Source organism: Staurois parvus, unplaced genomic scaffold (genome assembly GCF_062004578.1).
Source record: "Staurois parvus isolate SC_StPar_1 unplaced genomic scaffold, SC_StPar_1.0 ptg002833l, whole genome shotgun sequence".
In the NCBI taxonomy this organism is placed as follows: Eukaryota; Metazoa; Chordata; class Amphibia; order Anura; family Ranidae; genus Staurois; species Staurois parvus.
In genome coordinates this window covers 22,041-39,285 of record NW_028320629.1, presented here as the reverse complement: position 1 = coordinate 39,285, position 17,245 = coordinate 22,041, and the positions used below count along the sequence as shown (strand labels likewise).

General features: G+C 45.3%; 1 long non-coding RNA gene across 1 annotated transcript; it reads right to left on the bottom strand.

Annotated features, from left to right (window-relative positions):
• Nucleotides 1-276: 276 nt before the first annotated feature.
• Nucleotides 277-15,512, bottom strand: LOC149429064 (uncharacterized). The gene is made up of 3 exons (XR_016310618.1): nt 15,404-15,512; nt 11,099-11,178; nt 277-406 (listed from the first exon to the last, which is right to left on the bottom strand). It is a non-coding gene; the product is annotated as an uncharacterized LOC149429064 (long non-coding RNA).
• Between the last annotated feature and the right edge of the window lie 1,733 nt (nt 15,513-17,245).

The window sequence follows — 17,245 nt, the reverse complement described above, 5'->3', positions numbered from 1 at the left end:
GTAGCGTCGTTGACACCCAACAAAGGACCCATGCAGGAAGTACACAGAAGGAGAAGACTCAGGGGTTGTAGAATCACATGACCATGGCTACATGTAAGTAAAGAAAATCTGAAGATGAAGTTTTCGGTTTTTTAAGTTATCGGCTAGTAGGAAGGGATGGGGGGGGGGGGGTTATCACAGAGCGGGGCTTTAACACCATAAAACATTCCTCGTACAGAATTACGCAGATCAAAGGTTTTCAGTGCTAACCTATAAAGGAGTTCATGTAGTCTTTTTTCATCTTGTCTAGGCCAATTTCAAGTAGCATGCGGATAGGAGTAAGGCCTGAAAGAGGGACACTTTGCATCTTTCCATGGTACGATTGTTGTATTAGGTGGCTCAGGGTACTGCTGCTCCCACGATGGATCTGCAAACGGCAGTTGCGAAAAATTACATTGGCATTGGGAGAAGGAAAGCAGGCAAACTAAAAACAGACCTACATTGCAAGATTTAAATGTATCTGTAGTGAAAACCTAAAAAAGGTAAGGTAGGTAGTTGGAACTTACTTTGGGCTTTCATTTTTGTCACCGCCTGAGAGACTCGCTCTCTCGACCTCTTTCTGTCAAAAACATTTGACTCAACCTTCAACCTGTCCCCCGCATGCCAAGGTTCTAGGTGTAATCCTGGACTCTGAGCTATCCTTTTGGCCTCACAGCCAATCACTGTCCAAAGATTGCTGCCTCAACCTCCCCAATATCTCCAAGATACGCCCCTTCCTAACCAATGACACCAGAAAGATTCTAACTCACTCCCTGGTCATCTCCCTCCTCATTGGCTTACCTTTGCATAGGCTATTCCCCCTCCAGTCCATTATGAAAACGTGGCTTACATCTCTGGGAACCCCTGTACTGGTTTCGGTCCCGGTACTCAAACTGGAAGGTTCCGGTAATCGGTTCTGTTCGCTTTGAACGCTTGTATCTCCCGAACCATGCATGCCACGACCTCAAAGGTAGGCTCATTAGAATTGTACACTTCTTTCCAATAAATTGGCTATCTCCGATTTTCTCTAGTACTGGAATTCGAACCACAAACTAAAGGGAAAACATGTACTTGTTTGCGGTTGACCAAAGGTGATAAAAAAAAAAAATCAGAGATATACAATTTGTTCCAATTGTTCTCAGGAACTCAGAGGTGAAATTTGGGGTCTCTAGACCTAATGGTTCCGGAGATACGGTCGCCCAAAGTGAGCAGAGCCGACCGGAGCCAACCGCCAACTTTAACATGGGAGTCTATGGGCAAGTTTGGCCAGCTTGGAGTGGAACCTGTCGGGAACCATGGGGTCTAGAGACCCCAAATTTGGGAACATGCACAGGAGATACTGGGCTACCAACGATCCTAGCACCCATGGTTCCGGAGATACGGTCACCCAAAGTCTGCCAGGTTCATCCATCTTACCAACCGTTCATGGTCTGCCACACCTCTCTGGCAACCCCTCCACGGGGGACACACCGCAGGACAGGTAAGTAGCTGTTTTTTAAAAGTCAGCAGCTACAGTTTTTGTATAAGCCGACTTATTTTTTGACAGGGTGAGTGGAACTCCGCTTTAACAAAAGGATAAAACCGGAATGGAAAGGGCAAAATGTTATCACAAAGGGACGGTTCTTCACAACCCTCTAATGTGAGCAAGGCCCTCTGATCCCTCCTGTATGAATTTGTATCATAATTGCCTTGTCTGCCCTGATGTTGTAAAGCGCTGTGTAAACGGTTGGCACTATATAAATCCTGTATAATAATAATCCCAGCAAAATGGTCACCAGAACAGAAAGTGATGGAAAATCAAAACCTCTTATAGCGGTCACTGGCCCAGGAGGTAAAAATGTCTACTAGCACCTGTTCTGGTGACAAATGTCTCTGGGCTGCATAGACCACCTTTGTATAGGAATGCTGCAATCACATGACGTGCTAATTAAAGCAGAACAACACGGCATCTGAGCACCACAAACCAAAAATGCTATCTCATTCAATTTTCATATTCAAAGGCAAACTCCCCCATCCATCCACGTCTCCATGATTTATTTTGAAAATCACTTAGAAAAACACCCCCCCCCCCCTAGCAATTCTGGCTGTGGCCATCCCAATTAGGGGCAGATGATTCATGGAGCATTTAGTTACTGGAATCCATCTTCCCTTATCCCGGTTCATACCTATGCGGCCGTGCGGTCCGTGGTTTGCACGGGCACGAGAGACCATTCATTTGAATGGACTCCCGTGCCCGTGACACGCAGGGAAAGAAGTCCCTGCACTTCTTTGGAAAACGCGGCCGAGGTTCCCAGTACAGTTGCAGTTTCCAGTGCGGGTGGCGTGCCTAATGGCACCCACCTGCGGGTCTGCAATTCTCTATGCGGGTGGTGCGGCTGCATGGATTTTCGTGCGGATCCACAGCAGCACCACCCGCACAGATGTGAACCTAGGGTTAGCCCAGGCATGCAGACACAGGGGGGAGGGGGGTGTGCCTAGCTGAGAAAGCCCCCCTCCCCTCCATGAAGACTTCTGGGATGTATGACATCTTTGCCTAGGCCAGACACTAGGAAGTAACTGAAGAAATGTAAAAAAAAAAAAAAAATTAAAACAAGTAAATATAAAAAAACCTTCCTACCTATTTACTAAAGCTACCAACATAAGAATTAGAGATTGTCAATGTTGACCGACAGAGTGACATTCCACTGTAAGATGTGCATATGGTCAAGGAGCTGAATTTGACCTGCTTTTTCCTGCAACATGAACTGATTTCAACCCGCTTCAGAACAGTCTTTACTCCAAATGATTTAGGCCAGGGTTTGTCAAATCCCAGGCGCCAGGTCACCATGGAGACTAGAAATTGCTTTCTGGTGCCTGGGTTCGCACAATCGCCTCGTATTGACTTCAATGCAAAAATCGCCTCGTATTGACTTCAATGCAAAAATCGCCTCGTTTTGACTTCAATGCAAAAATCGCCTCGTTTTGACTTCAATGCAAAAATCGCCTCGTTTTGACTTCAATGCAAAAATCGCCTCGTTTTGACTTCAATGCAAAAATCGCCTCGTTTTGACTTCAATGCAAAAATCGCCTCGTTTTGACTTCAATGCAAAAATCGCCTCGTTTTGACTTCAATGCAAAAATCGCCTCGTTTTGACTTCAATGCAAAAATCGCCTCGTTTTGACTTCAATGCAAAAATCGCCTCGTTTTGACTTCAATGCAAAAATCGCCTCGTTTTGACTTCAATGCAAAAATCGCCTCGTTTTGACTTCAATGCAAAAATCGCCTCGTTTTGACTTCAATGCAAAAATCGCCTCGTTTTGACTTCAATGCAAAAATCGCCTCGTTTTGACTTCAATGCAAAAATCGCCTCGTTTTGACTTCAATGCAAAAATCGCCTCGTTTTGACTTCAATGCAAAAATCGCCTCGTTTTGACTTCAATGCAAAAATCGCCTCGTTTTGACTTCAATGCAAAAATCGCCTCGTTTTGACTTCAATGCAAAAATCGCCTCGTTTTGACTTCAATGCAAAAATCGCCTCGTTTTGACTTCAATGCAAAAATCGCCTCGTTTTGACTTCAATGCAAAAATCGCCTCGTTTTGACTTCAATGCAAAAATCGCCTCGTTTTGACTTCAATGCAAAAATCGCCTCGTATTGACTTCAATGCAAAAATCGCCTCGTATTGACTTCAATGCAAAAATCGCCTCGTATTGACTTCAATGCAAAAATCGCCTCGTATTGACTTCAATGCAAAAATCGCCTCGTATTGACTTCAATGCAAAAATCGCCTCGTATTGACTTCAATGCAAAAATCGCCTCGTATTGACTTCAATGCAAAAATCGCCTCGTATTGACTTCAATGCAAAAATCGCCTCGTATTGACTTCAATGCAAAAATCGCCTCGTATTGACTTCAATGCAAAAATCGCCTCGTATTGACTTCAATGCAAAAATCGCCTCGTATTGACTTCAATGCAAAAATCGCCTCGTATTGACTTCAATGCAAAAATCGCCTCGTATTGACTTCAATGCAAAAATCGCCTCGTATTGACTTCAATGCAAAAATCGCCTCGTATTGACTTCAATGCAAAAATCGCCTCGTATTGACTTCAATGCAAAAATCGCCTCGTATTGACTTCAATGCAAAAATCGCCTCGTATTGACTTCAATGCAAAAATCGCCTCGTATTGACTTCAATGCAAAAATCGCCTCGTATTGACTTCAATGCAAAAATCGCCTCGTATTGACTTCAATGCAAAAATCGCCTCGTATTGACTTCAATGCAAAAATCGCCTCGTATTGACTTCAGTGCAAAAATCGCCTCGTATTGACTTCAGTGCAAAAATCGCCTCGTATTGACTTCAGTGCAAAAATCGCCTCGTATTGACTTCAGTGCAAAAATCGCCTCGTATTGACTTCAGTGCAAAAATCGCCTCGTATTGACTTCAGTGCAAAAATCGCCTCGTATTGACTTCAGTGCAAAAATCGCCTCGTATTGACTTCAGTGCAAAAATCGCCTCGTATTGACTTCAGTGCAAAAATCGCCTCGTATTGACTTCAGTGCAAAAATCGCCTCGTATTGACTTCAGTGCAAAAATCGCCTCGTATTGACTTCAGTGCAAAAATCGCCTCGTATTGACTTCAGTGCAAAAATCGCCTCGTATTGACTTCAGTGCAAAAATCGCCTCGTATTGACTTCAGTGCAAAAATCGCCTCGTATTGACTTCAGTGCAAAAATCGCCTCGTATTGACTTCAGTGCAAAAATCGCCTCGTATTGACTTCAGTGCAAAAATCGCCTCGTATTGACTTCAGTGCAAAAATCGCCTCGTATTGACTTCAGTGCAAAAATCGCCTCGTATTGACTTCAGTGCAAAAATCGCCTCGTATTGACTTCAGTGCAAAAATCGCCTCGTATTGACTTCAGTGCAAAAATCGCCTCGTATTGACTTCAGTGCAAAAATCGCCTCGTATTGACTTCAGTGCAAAAATCGCCTCGTATTGACTTCAGTGCAAAATCGCCTCGTATTGACTTCAGTGCACAATCGCCCCGTATTGACTTCAGTGCACAATCGCCCCGTATTGACTTCAGTGCACAATCGCCCCGTATTGACTTCAGTGCACAATCGCCCCGTATTGACTTCAGTGCACAATCGCCCCGTATTGACTTCAGTGCACAATCGCCCCGTATTGACTTCAGTGCACAATCGCCCCGTATTGACTTCAGTGCACAATCGCCCCGTATTGACTTCAGTGCACAATCGCCCCGTATTGACTTCAGTGCACAATCGCCCCGTATTGACTTCAGTGCACAATCGCCCCGTATTGACTTCAGTGCACAATCGCCCCGTATTGACTTCAGTGCACAATCGCCCCGTATTGACTTCAGTGCACAATCGCCCCGTATTGACTTCAGTGCACAATCGCCCCGTATTGACTTCAGTGCACAATCGCCCCGTATTGACTTCAGTGCACAATCGCCCCGTATTGACTTCAGTGCACAATCGCCCCGTATTGACTTCAGTGCACAATCGCCCCGTATTGACTTCAGTGCACAATCGCCCCGTATTGACTTCAGTGCACAATCGCCCCGTATTGACTTCAGTGCACAATCGCCCCGTATTGACTTCAGTGCACAATCGCCCCGTATTGACTTCAGTGCACAATCGCCCCGTATTGACTTCAGTGCACAATCGCCCCGTATTGACTTCAGTGCACAATCGCCCCGTATTGACTTCAGTGCACAATCGCCCCGTATTGACTTCAGTGCACAATCGCCTCGTATTGACTTCAGTGCACAATCGCCCCGTATTGACTTCAGTGCACAATCGCCCCGTATTGACTTCAGTGCACAATCGCCCCGTATTGACTTCAGTGCACAATCGCCCCGTATTGACTTCAGTGCACAATCGCCCCGTATTGACTTCAGTGCACAATCGCCCCGTATTGACTTCAGTGCACAATCGCCTCGTATTGACTTCAGTGCACAATCGCCCCGTATTGACTTCAGTGCACAATCGCCCCGTATTGACTTCAGTGCACAATCGCCCCGTATTGACTTCAGTGCACAATCGCCTCGTATTGACTTCAGTGCACAATCGCCCCGTATTGACTTCAGTGCACAATCGCCCCGTATTGACTTCAGTGCACAATCGCCCCGTATTGACTTCAGTGCACAATCGCCCCGTATTGACTTCAGTGCACAATCGCCCCGTATTGACTTCAGTGCACAATCGCCTCGTATTGACTTCAGTGCACAATCGCCTCGTATTGACTTCAGTGCACAATCGCCTCGTATTGACTTCAGTGCAAAATCGCCTCGTATTGACTTCAGTGCACAATCGCCTCGTATTGACTTCAGTGCAAAATCGCCTCCCATTGACAGCAATGCAAAATCGCCTCCCATTGACAGCAATGCAAAATCGCCTCCCATTGACAGCAATGCAAAATCGCCTCCCATTGACAGCAATGCAAAATCGCCTCCCATTGACAGCAATGCAAAATCGCCTCCCATTGACAGCAATGCAAAATCGCCTCCCATTGACAGCAATGCAAAATCGCTTCCCATTGACAGCAATGCAAAATCGCCTCCCATTGACAGCAATGCAAAATCGCCTCCCTCGACTTCAATGCAAAAATGCCTGTCAATAGCAATCCTATGTGAACACTTATCTGCGCATGCCACTCTAATCTATCAACTGCGAATCTGGAACACACCGCTACAAACGCACACAGGACCCTTTTCGCAATGCCACTCAAAACGAAAGGCATGTACATCGCATCTGTGTGAACCACCTCAACAGGAACACATAATATCTAGCCTGTCATGCGAATCTGTGAGTTTGAATCCGCATATGTGTGAACCAGGGAGGCTCCATTCACACCTGGGTGGTTTGGGAATGTGGCTGAATCAATGTGATCCTAAAATGCATTATGGTCAATGGCACCTAAAACGTGGTGCGGTTTTGCCGTGATCGCCGTGTGGCAAATTGCATCGCGTGAAGCTGGTCACCCAAAAGTTGCCTTGCCCCAGGGACTGACAATCCATGCTACACTAAAAAAAAAAACTGGCTCCTAACGTTTTTTTTTTTTAGTTGGCCCCTAGATTCATAGCAAATTTGTCAAGCCGATTTAGGCAAATAGAAATCTGTGGTTCTGCTATGAAAGTACACTTCAAATACATCATACAAAGCCAGCCCTCACGTTGGAGAGATGCACAGACTAACAGTGGCTAACTGGTTAGCACTTCCGCCTGGCAGCACTCGGGTCGTTGGTTCGAATCCCAACCACGGCACCACCTGCCTGGAGTTTGCATGTTCTCCCTGTGCCTGCGTGGGTTTCCTCCGGGTACTCTGGTTTCCTCCCAACCTCCAAAAGACATGCTGGGAGGTGAATTGGCTCCTGTCTAAATTGGCCCTAGTATGTGTATGTATGAATGTGAGTTAGGGACTTTAGATTGTACACCCCTTGAGGGTTAGGGACCTTAGATTGTACGCCCCTTGAGGGTTAGGGACCTTAGATTGTACGCCCCTTGAGGGTTAGGGACCTTAGATTGTACGCCCCTTGAGGGTTAGGGACCTTAGATTGTACGCCCCTTGAGGGTTAGGGACCTTAGATTGTACACCCCTTGAGGGTTAGGGACCTTAGATTGTACACCCCTTGAGGGTTAGGGACTGATGTGAATGTACAATATATATGTAAAGCGCTGTGTAAATTGATGGCGATATATAAGTGCCTGAAATAAAAAAATAAAAGAATACAAAAAAACAAAAAACCAAAAAACACAAACAACAACATACTGGACTGTTAAATAAGGAGAATATATCCTTGCTGCCAGACCCTGCGATTACGAGCTGCTACAAGTACCCAAATGTGTTCCCACAAACCAATCAATCAAATAAATATATAAACTGATGCCGTGCAACTCCCTTAAATATAATCCAAGTGAAATAATAGATAAATCAAATGTCACAAGACTTCTATAACTCCATACCAATCATGAGTGATAAGTGCAAAAATAATAAATGTAAAAAGGAGACACCCGCCAGAGTGCCCCCCTCAATAACAACAAACTAATATAAGGTGGAAATGAACTTAAGTGCATAATATAAAAAAAAGAAGTAAACACCCGGCTGGGTACCACTCAAAATAGTGACACAAACATAAATATAATACAGTGCTTGTAAATGAACATACATAAAGGCAGCACAGTGGCTAAATGGTTAGCACTTCTTCCACCATCAAGTGATCGGATCATGTGTCTAAAAAGAGTGCAAAAAAGTAAAGTGAAAAATAAGGCTAGGTTCACATCTATGCAGGTGGTGCGGCTGCGGATCCGCACGAAAATCCGTGCAGCTGCACCACCCGCACAGAGGAATGCGGACCCACGGGTGGGTGTCATTAGTTCTAATGGCACGTCGCCCGCACTGGGAAACACAACCGTACTGGGAACCTCGGCTGTGTTTTCAGAAGTAGTGCAGGGACTTCTTCCCTGAGTGTCATGGGCACGTGAGTCCATTCAAATGAATGGGCTCTCGTTCCCGCGCAAAGTGCGGCCCGCACGGCCACATATATATGAACCGAGGGTAAAGGTATTAAAATAATACAGAGTTTCTTGTCTTCCCCCCAGCCCGGACACCACCCCCCATTGACTTCTCCATCACATCCAACAACGCCACCATCAAACCCGCCCCACAGGCCAGAGTACTGGGTGTCATTCTGGACTCCAACCTATCCTTCCAGCCCCAAGTCCAATCTAGACTCCACCTCCGCAACATCGCCAAAATATGTCCATTCCTAACCCCAGAAACCACTAAACAGCTCATCCACTCCCTCATCATATCACGACTCGACTACTGCAACTCCCTCCTCACTGGCCTGCCTCGCCGCTGGCTATCCCCGCTTCAGTCCATCCTGAATACGGCTGCCAGACTCATTCACCTTTCCAACCGCTCCGTCTCCGCCACCCCCCTCTGCCAATCCCTCCACTGGCTTCCGATTGCGCAACGGATCAAATTCAAAATCCTAACACTGACGTACAAAGCTGTCCACCATACTGCCCCGAACTACATCACCAACCTAATATCCAAGTACCACCCAACACACACACTCCGCTCCTCACAAGACCTCCTTCTCTCTAGTTCCCTGGTCTCCTCCTCCCATGCCCGCCTCCAGGACTTCTCCAGGGTGTCACCCATCCTCTGGAACTCCCTGCCCCAACCCATCAGATTATCACCTACTCTCCTCTCCTTTAGGCGCACCCTGAAAACCCATCTCTTCAGGGAAGCCTACCCCACCCCCTGCTAACCTGCCAACCTCCTCCACTCTTCCTACCACTCCATCCCCCACAGCTATCTCCTCCTGTGCCACCATCCCCTCCCTCCTAGATTGTAAGCTCCAAGGAGCAGGGACCTCAATCCCCTCATGTTTTGCATTGTATTGGTATTGTTCTGTCACATGTTCTGTCCCCCTTTGTAATGTACAGCGCTGAGTGAACTATTGGCGCTTTATAAATACTGTATAATAATAATAATAATAAAGCCCCAAACAGTCTGGTATGCAAAAATCTCCAAACGTAAAAGCGGAGCTCCACCCAAAAGGGGAAGTTACACTTTAAGGACTGCTCCCCCACTCTCCATTAAGGATTGGCGCCTTTGGGGGACGGGGGGGAACAGGTACCCGAATTTGACAGGTACCCGCTCCCATTTCCTGTCCGATCGCCTAGACCAGTGGTGGGCAACCTTTTTTTTCAACTGAGCCAAATCTCGCCAAAACCACGATTGAAATTTATTTTGAGAGCCACATTTTTAAAACTGAAAATACATAGGATGGTACACTGTTTTTAGTTTCAATAAGTTTTTAAAGTAATTCATCCCCCATAGTAATTCATCCCCCCTATAGTAGTAGTAAGTAAGTAGCAAGTAGTAAGCCAAGTCCCCCCTGTGTCAATTCACTTACCTTTGCTCCGCGCGTTCCTCTCGCCGTGCTCCCGTGCCGTTCCGGTCTTCAGGGCGGACTGTGAGAGGAGCCTAGCTCCTCTCACGTTCGTCACGCTGCCCCGCCTACACACATCCTGACAGCCAATCACTGGCTATCAGGATGTGAGTGGCAGCGAGACTGGCCAATCATTGCATTTGAGCGCGCTGCCCTGGCTGGTTTTTTTTTGGATCACGCTGCAGAGTCCCTGCCGCCCGAGAGGAGGGAGGGGAGCGGGCGCCCGGCACACAAGAGCCGCATTAAAGCGTGTAAAGAGCCGCATGTGGCTCGCGAGCCGCGGCTTGCCGACCACTGGCCTAGACGATCGGAAACTGAAGGTGTCCTCCCTTCCTGTAGTCTTTTGGGACACATGACAGGTCCCAGACGACTACAGGACCATTCATGAAGCGCAGCGCTACTCGCGCAGTGGGTATCTGGATGTGACGCCGCAAGCTATCACAGCCGGGTGCCCACACTGAAGATGCCGGCCTCCTGGAATCCAGGAAGGCCGGTGAAACGAGCTGCGGGGGACACACCACGGGACCGAGGGACAGGTAAGTGGCTGTTTTTTAAAAGTCAGCAGCTACAGTTTTTGTAGCTGCTGACATATTTTTTGACATGTGAGTGGAACTCCGCTTTAAAATATATCCACTGGTGACCTTCTGCTTTAGCCTGGGTTTGCACTGATGCGGTGCGGAAATCGCAGCGTTTTCACTGCGAATTCCGCACCGCATCACAATCACACCCCATTCATGTGAACAGCTGCAGGTGTGTATGTTAAGTTAACAACACCCCCAAATCGATTCGCAAAACACGGTGCGATGTGCAGAATCGGATCGCATGGATGTGAATATCCATGTGACTCTATTCTAGTGCAGACGAAAAAAAAAAAAAAAAGGGCCCTGCACCTTTTTGGTGCAGATGCGGTGCGATTTGAACCATACAAAATATATAGCTCAAATTGCACTGCACAGAATTCGCATGCGATTTGCACAGGAATGCGGTGCGGTTCCTGTGCGGATCACATGCGATGTGCCGCACCACACAAGTGTGAACTCTGAAGAAGTCACGTGACTCGTGACGCGATGCGCAGGACGGAAGTGTGGTGACGTCACTTCCGGTTGCTTACCCAGGGGTGCACTTCGCCATGTCTCATAGCCTGGATGACCAGAGAAAAGCAGGTTACAACATCTTGGTAACAGGAGACACCTTCATATAAAAACACAAAGAAGAAAAAAAAGTTTCATTAGCATTCAGTTGTCGGAAGTGGTTGCAATGAGGCTGCAGGAGATCAATGGCATCAAAATGTACCGATGGATTTAACCCCTTCAAGTCCGGACACTTTCACCCCCTTCCTGCCCAGGCCAATTTTCAGCTCTATCACACTTTGAATGACAATTGCGCAGTCATGCAACACTGTACCCATATGGAGTTGTTAACATTTTTTGAGACAGATAAAGCTTTATTTTGGTGGTATTTACTCACCACTGGGATTTTTTATTTTTTTTGCTATATAAATGAAAAAGTCCAAAAATTTTGAAACAAAGTGTTATTCTTATAAAATTTTGCAAATAAATAATATTTCATCATAAATGTTGGCCAAAATTTATTCAGTTATCTTTTTAGTAAAAAAAAAAAAAAACCCAAATTAGTTTATAACCAAAAATTATAATTTAAAAAAAAAAAAATTACATTTTTATTTTTTTTGTTTTTCTATTTTTTTTTTTTTTACATACTGTCACCCTAGCAGTACAGTGTCACCATGGTAACACTGTACTACTTGTGGGGGTTGATGAAGATTTTTTTTTTTTTTACACTAATTGCTTTTACATCCATAAAGGCTGTAAAAGCAATCATTTCTCCATCTCTCTGGCTGCATTCTTGCAGCCATTGAGAAATGCTGTGTGAGCTGTGATTGGTCATAGCTTGTCACATGGTACAAGGCTGTTGTGAATAGCCCTGTACCATGTGACCTTGGTGATCACTCACAGATTTCACACGTAGTAAGCAATGATGTCAGAAGCGACATCTTCCTTACTACTCTGCATGTGATCACTGATTGGCCAATCAGTGATCACATAATCGGGACCTCGCAAAGAGGTCCCGTACGACGATCGGTGTTCCAATGTGTCCGGAGGAAACAGCGGGCACCGGATCACGGTGCTGCACGCTCCCAGGGAGAGCACACAGCTTGAAAATGCGGGTGCCGTTTATGACCAGCAATCCACCCCTGGACTGCCACTGTCCTGCCGTTTACAAACAGCGGCCGGAAGGCAAGTGGTTGAAAAAACTATTTAAACAAAAAAAAAGAACATAGTCAAGTTAACGATACACAGTATTCAGCAAATGAAACGTGGTCCAGTTAGGGTTTTAAGTATTTGGATATTGCTCTCCAAAAGAAGGAAATTTGAATATTTCGTGAACTTTGCTTCAACAGACACAAACACCGTGTAAACTCACCTTGTATGCCACGCGTCAAACACAAGGCCCACCAAGTAACTTCATGTGGCCCTCGCACCTCTCTTGCAGCTGTGGCACCTCCCTCACCTTCACCCCCACCTTGTCTCAGCAGTCGGCAACAGAGAGGACGACGAAACTCCACCACCAGATCCTGCATTTCTTTGTGCAGCTGCGGAATGGCTCGTCTGCCCCCATCCTGTCTCAGCAGTCCTCCTACAGATCCTTTGCAGCTGGCAGCACCCCTTTGTCTCCTCCCCCCTGGTCTCAGGATTCAGCAGCTGAACTCCAGCCCTCCTTCCAAGGGCGGACTGACAACTCATGGGGCCCCCAGGCAATAGGGGATCACGGGGCACCTGTGTCCTTGCCCAAACTCAAAAAAGCCTATGAAAAAGGTACCAGGGGCATCTCATGGGGTCCCCAGGCAGTGCCCGAGTTTCCAAATGGTCAGTCCGCCCCTGCCTCCTCCAGACCCTGCACTTTCTGCTTCCCAGCTCCACCCGACGTCTTCTCAGCAGCGGCACAAAGTAAGGCGAGTGCATTGCGATGTAAGGGAAGGTGGGGGGCTCTAGACCAGCCTCTCTCAACCAGGGTGCCCAGGAACCCTGGGGTGCCTTGAGGTTTCTTCAGGGGTGCCTTGGCCAAATGTCTAAAAATTGCCCAAAACTTGTATACAAGCCAGCTGGTGGAACAAGCCGGCCTTTTAGTTACACAAAGCCACAGGTTTTCATTGTGCACCATTACCACCTTCTATCCACCGGCGTCCTGACGACCAATGACATCATCAGTTGATAAGGAGGATGACAGCTGCCTGCACAGCATTCTAATCTGAACCTCCCCCGCCCCTCTCCATCAGTGCTGGGGTCACATTAGCTCAGTGATGGATAAAAACTGAGGGAGAAGAGAAACATTGGCATACTAGTCAGTACCAGTGTGCAAAAGTGTATTTGATTTGGAAGAATAAATCACCTCTAATGTTGGGTGTCCTACATGTGTGGATGTAGCTGCGTTATATTAGAATAGTTTTTCACATTTTAGAATAGGGTGCCCTTTTAAAATGATGTAGTCTAGAGGTACCCCATTTTAGAAAGGGGTGCCTCTAGACCAGTGGTTCTCAACCTGTGGGTCGCGACCCCTTTGGGGGGTCAAATGACCCTTTCACAGGGGTCGCCTAATACCATTGGAAAACACATATTGCTGCTGTGTAGAAAGCAGCTACTGTGCAGAAAGCAGCTACTGTGCAGAAAGCAGCTACTGTGCAGAAAGCAGCTACTGTGCAGAAAGCAGAAGTATTGGAGGTAAAACACTTCACGAATTATTATAATTGTTTGTGTGATCTATGCTTTAATTATGTTCAATTTGTAACGATGAAAATACATCCTGCATATCAGATATTTACATTACAATTAAAAATAGTAGCAAAATTACAGTTATGAAGTAGCAACTAAAATATTTTATGGTTGGGGGGTCACCACAACATGAGGATCTGTATTAAAGGGTTGGGAACCACTGCTCTAGACTGTCCATATTTTTAAGGGGTGCCACGGGACTGCCCATAATTTTAAAGGGTGCCTTGACTGAAAAGAGATTGAGAAACACTGCTCTAGACCTCAGATGGTGGGGGTCTCTTGAAATCTGATGTGGGGGGGGGGGGGGGTTATGCTAGGGACATCTAGTCATGGAGATAAAACCAGCCCTTTGAGGGCGACCATAATGCTGATGCAGCCCATGACGAAATTAAGTTTAACACCCCTGTTATATACAGTTACTCTTCCAGTTTGAGTGTTCCTTTGAAGTCGGTTGCAGCACACGAATATAAAGTCATATTCAGGTATTTACACCTTATGTATATAAAAAATAAAAAACACATTTTCTGTATTTATTAACCACTTCCAGTCCGGACACTTTCACCCCCTTCCTGTCCAGGCCAATTTTCAGCTTTCAGTGCTGTCGCATTTTTTTGAATGACAATTGCGCGGTCATGCAACACTGTACCCATATGAATTTTTTTGCATTTTTTTTTTAGATAGATAAAACTTTATTTTAATGGCATTTATTCACCGCTGGGATTTTTATTTTTTTGCTATAGAAATGAAAAAGTCCAAACATTTTGAAAAAAAGTGTTTTTCTTATAAAATTTTGCAAATAAATAATATTTCATCATAAATCTTAGCCAAAATTTATTCCGTTATCTTTTTAGTAAAAAAAAAAAAAAAAACCCAAAATTAGTTTATAACCACAATTATAATTTTTAAACATTTTTAATTTTTTTCTATTATTTATTTATTTATTTTTACAGAAAAAAAAAAAAAAAAAAAAAAACCAAATTAGCTTATAACCAAAAATTATATTTTTCAAAATTTTTTTGACTTTTTTTTTATACTTTTTTTAACATACTGTCACCCTAGCAGTACAGTGTCGCCATAGTGACACTGTACTATTTATGTGTGGTGATGAAGATTTTTTTCTTACACGGATTGCTTTTACACCCATAAAGGCTGTAAAAACAATCTTTTCTCCTCTCTGGCTGCATTCCTGCAGCCATTGTGAAAGCTGTGATTGGTCACAGCTTGTCATATGGTACAAGTGAATATCCTTGTACCATGTGACCTCTGATCATTCACAGATTTCACTAGTAGTAAGCAATGATATCAGCAAGTGACATCTTGCTTACTACTATTCATGTGATCAGTGATTGGCCAATCAGTGATCACATGATCGGGACCTCGCACAGAGGTCCCGTACAGCGAACGGTGTTGCAGTGTGTCCATAGGACACAGCGGGCACCGGATTGCGGTGCCGCGCGCTGCCAGGGTGCGTGCACAGCCAGTTTATAAATAGCCACCAGCTCCTGCACTGCTCCCGTCCAGCCATTTATGTACATGGGCCGGACGGGAAGTGGTTAAACACATACCTGGACTACAATGTGTTTTAACCTGCCTATATATCAGTTTTACTATAAAATGGTGCCACCTACTATTCCTCATCTTGCACCACAACATCTCAGCAAAGTCCAGATCTCCACGTTCTGTAAGAAAAGAATGGATGGCACTCTCTACTTCTGCCGCGTCACTCTTGACTTTCTAGAATGATATAATAAACAGAATTAGACTCTAAAGGCAAAAAAAAACTTAAAAAAAAAAATTCAGTTTAAAAATACACATATTAAATTGGCAACACATTAGTCAACCATTTGCATTTCATAATAAAAAGTATGCATCATTTTCCGTTTTAAAAGGTCAGTCTGTGTCTGAGACAAGTCCTAACTGGTGCTTTTGCCTACAGAAATCAATCAGCTTCTATCTTTTTTAAAAGCAGGCTAGTTGTGCTCCAGTTGAGACAAAGTTTGTCTCAGACACTTTGTATTAATTGCCCCCATTGATGAAAGACTTTCCACTGAAAGAGAAATGTAATGAGACTTCAGTCTATTTGCTGTATGAGTATAGGAACCTTTTTGTCCAAGGGACAAAGATGTGAAAGTAACAGAAGGATGGAGGTTTTAGTCATGAATGCAAAGCATAGGCCTCATATGCTACTGAAGGATGGAGATCCCTGTTCACGTCTATAAGAAAAGAGTGGAGACAGGTTGTATACCTTACAAAAAGGATGGCGGTCTCAGCCATGCCTACGAGGAGGAAGCAAAGGTTGCATATACTACATAAAGATAGATTTCCCTACCATGCCTACAAAAAGATGCTGAAGGCATAGGGCTTACATGCTAGTGAAAGATGGAGGTCCCAGTCATACCTACAAGAAGATATTGGAGACATAGGTGTTGTGGGAAAACGGCGGGAGTAACTATGACCCTCTTAAGCAAAGGTCGCATATGCTTCATAAAGATGGATTTCCCTACCATGCCTACAAAAAAAATGCTGAAGGCATAGGGCTTACATGCTAGTGAAGGATGGAGGTCCCAGTCATACCTACAAGAAGATATTGGAGACATAGGTGTTGTGGGAAAACGGCGGGAGTAACTATGACCCTCTTAAGCAAAGGTCGCATATACTTCATAAAGATGGATTTCCCTACCATGCCTACAAAAAGATGCTGAAGGCAAAGGGCTTACATGCTAGTGAAGGATGGAGGTCCCAGTCATATCTACAAGAAGATATTGGAGACATAGGTGTTGTGGGAAAACGGCGGGAGTAACTATGACTCTCTTAAGGTAGCAAGCAAGAGGCTAGCCTGCAGTCCCATCCAAAAACCCCTGTCCCAGTTGGGTCTGTCACAGTAGGTATTTAACACTATTGAAGGATTGATGGATAGAGGCCCCAGCCAGGTCTACAAGAGGATCCTAAAGGAGTAGGCCTTACATGCTAGTCAAGGATAGAGGTTCTTCCTTGACTAGCATGTAAGGCCTAAAGGATGGAGGTCCCAGCCATGTCTACAAGAGGATCCTGAAGGAGTAGGCCTTACATGCCAGTCAATGATCGAGGCCCTAGTCATGCCTACAAGAAGATGCTGGAGACATACTGTAGGTCCCTACACTATCAAAGGATAGAGGCCTCAGCTGTGCCTACTAGAAGATTCTACGACATACAGTAGGCTTGAAACACTCTTGACAGATAGAGGTCCTAGTCATGCCTACAAGAAGATATTGGAGACATAGGTATTTAACACTAGTTAAGGATGGAGGTCCTAGTCATGCCTACAACAGGATCCTGAAGGACTATGCCTTACATACTAGTCAAGGACTAGGACCTCGATCCTTGACTAGCACGTAAGGCCTAAAGGATGGAGGACCCAGCCATGTCTACAAGAGGATCCTGAAGGAGTAGGCTTTACATGCCAGTCAATGATCGAGGCCCTAGTCATGCCT